The following is a 2,500-nucleotide window of genomic DNA, read 5'->3' as shown; positions in this document are numbered from 1 at the left end:
GCAGCTTTAACTAAAATTGATGTTTAACATCAATGTGTGTCAACACATACAGTATTTGATAAATTCTCTGGTCATCTGTAGATAATCTATAGGCACAGTAAAACCTACAGACAGACACCAGCCAGAGCTCCAGCAGGCCGAAGCCCATTAGCTCCATGACCCTTCCTCCCCTCTCGGGTCCTGCATCTCTGTCTGGGGCTTATCGCCCCCCATGCTGGTGTTTGGCGACGGCGTCCTCTACAGCAATTACGGCGACAGCACTAATCACTGACACACCTGAGTGCGGGAGCACCAGATAAGCAACGGATGATGAAAGATCCCCGCTAGAATCTGTCATAACAAAATAGGCACGCCGCCAAGTCCAGCTGTCGCCCCACTGTGTGTGGGTGTATGTGTGTGTGTGTGTGTGTGTGTGTACTCTTACTACAACCGCATTCTTTCGGTGAGTTCTGTTTTTTACAGTTTGACATCTTGCACACACGCACAGACACACACACACACACACACACACACACACACACACACACACACACACACACACACACACACACACACACAGACACACACACACACACACATGCACGCACACAAAAGCACACACACACACACACACTTGATTGTCAACTTGATTGTCGAAGCAAACAAGAACAAGCCAAATGCACAAATGCAGTGTCCAGTCCGTGGTAACGTGCACCTGACAGCAGGTAGTGGGGGAGAGGAGAGAACAAAGGATCATGGGCACGACATGCTACCGTGACTGATTCTCCTGACTGTAAAACAATCCCTCTCCGTCTGCGTCCGCGAAATGAGCAACGATCTGACCCAGAAAAAGGCTCTGGCTCGGTGAGAAACGACGCTCTGCTGCACTCGGAATGAATGGGCAGAATCGGAACACTGTTCAGAATTCAGCACATTATCTGGGATGATTCATTGACTCACACTGAAAAGACAAACTCGTGCAAACATCTCCACAAACCTCTGAGCAAACTCACGCACTGAGGGAGAACTCACGAATCTATCTGATTGACACCCTTCACTCGGTCGTACATACGTCCCATTCAAACAGAGCATGCAAAAACAAAGCCAGCTCCTCTGGGTTCAATGTCAAACACTGGGCTTGCTTAAACACACTTGCATCTATCTACGCATTCAAATGACTCGGAGCTCCTACTGCTACTGCAGCCACACCTTCTGCCATTAATAATTCTGCCTTTATGGATGGCCCGCACTGGCCAGTGCGCTGTCCCAGGCCTGACCACCGCTCCAGTCAGCAGCCTTTAAACTGTTTACGGAACGCTAATGGAAGTGTTCAGCAACATTGAGCCTGGGAACAAAACAATCTGTGCGAATAGAGTCTTAATTAGATTCCGCTCACTCGCGCACTCACCCCTCACCACTGGCTTCCGTGCGTTTGATAAATCTATATGTTAAAACTCCTTACATCCACATTACTGACTGCATATAAATGAACCCTTAAAGAGGAGCTCTCATCAGATGGGATCTCTCTCTCTCTCCCTCCCTCCCTCCCTCCCTCTCCCTCTCTCTCAACTGTGTGCTCACACATACACCTCTCTTTCTGTAACACACACTTTCACACTTCCCTCTCTGACACGCCAACTCTTGCTCTCTGCCTTTGTCCCTCTCTTTTTCTCTCTCCCTGTTACACACACACACACACACACACACACACACACACACACACACACACACACACACACACACACACACACACACACACACACACACACACACACACACACACACACACACACACACACACACACACACACACACACACACACACACACACACAGACAGACAGCTCAGCTTTGATCCAGTAACGGATCTTTCCACTGTTTATTTGCTTAAAAGCAATTACCGCTATTGATGTTTACACAGTGTGTCCTCTAACAGAATAAATGAGAGATAAAGGGAATCTATGGCCTTCAATCAAACAGACCCCAACAATCACCTTCCAGGATTAGACGAGTGTATAGCAGAGTTACAGGCATGTCTGCTCTAGGAGCTGTTAAAAAACAATAACAACAACAAACATCCGAAAGACCCAAACAATGTCAACAAACAAGCTCCCAGAACAAGCACTTCAATACGATTACCAGCTGTGTGTGTGTGTGTGTGTGTATCTCTGTGTGTGTGTGTGTGTGTGTGTGTGTGTGTGTGTGTGTGTGTGTAGGGATATCTTATCGTATACATAGCCATCACCTGGGGCTGTAGTAAATGACAGGAATATTAATAATCTCAACAAAAGGAACAGAACAGAGAAGAGAGGAGAAGAGAAGAAAAGAAAAGAAAAGAAGAGAAGAGAAGAGAAGAGAAGAGAAGAGGAGGAGAAAAGAAGAGAAGTAAAGAGAAGAGAAGAAAAGAAAAGAAAAGAAGAGAGGAGAAAAGAAGTAAATAGAAGAAAAGAAGAGAGGAAAAGAGAAGAGAAGAGAAGAGAAAAGAACAGAAGAGAAGAGAGGAGAAGAGAAGAGAAGAGAAG

At 46.3% G+C, this 2,500-nt stretch overlaps 1 protein-coding gene across 1 annotated transcript in view; it reads right to left on the bottom strand.

Moving 5' to 3' along the window:
• The window catches only part of usp54b (ubiquitin specific peptidase 54b), a 50,478-nt gene that overhangs the window by 25,309 nt on the left and 22,669 nt on the right, over window positions 1-2,500 (bottom strand). The gene's annotated exons all lie outside the window — the stretch shown is intronic.

The sequence above is a fragment of the Alosa pseudoharengus genome, unplaced genomic scaffold (assembly GCF_046254945.1).
Source record: "Alosa pseudoharengus isolate Yale_2024_CS ecotype anadromous, Long Island Sound unplaced genomic scaffold, YU_APseudo_1.1 YU_APseudo_1.1_scf_20, whole genome shotgun sequence".
NCBI lineage: Eukaryota > Metazoa > Chordata > Actinopteri > Clupeiformes > Clupeidae > Alosa > Alosa pseudoharengus.
Note: the sequence above shows the minus strand (reverse complement) of the source record. Positions and strands in the feature narration are given on the sequence as shown.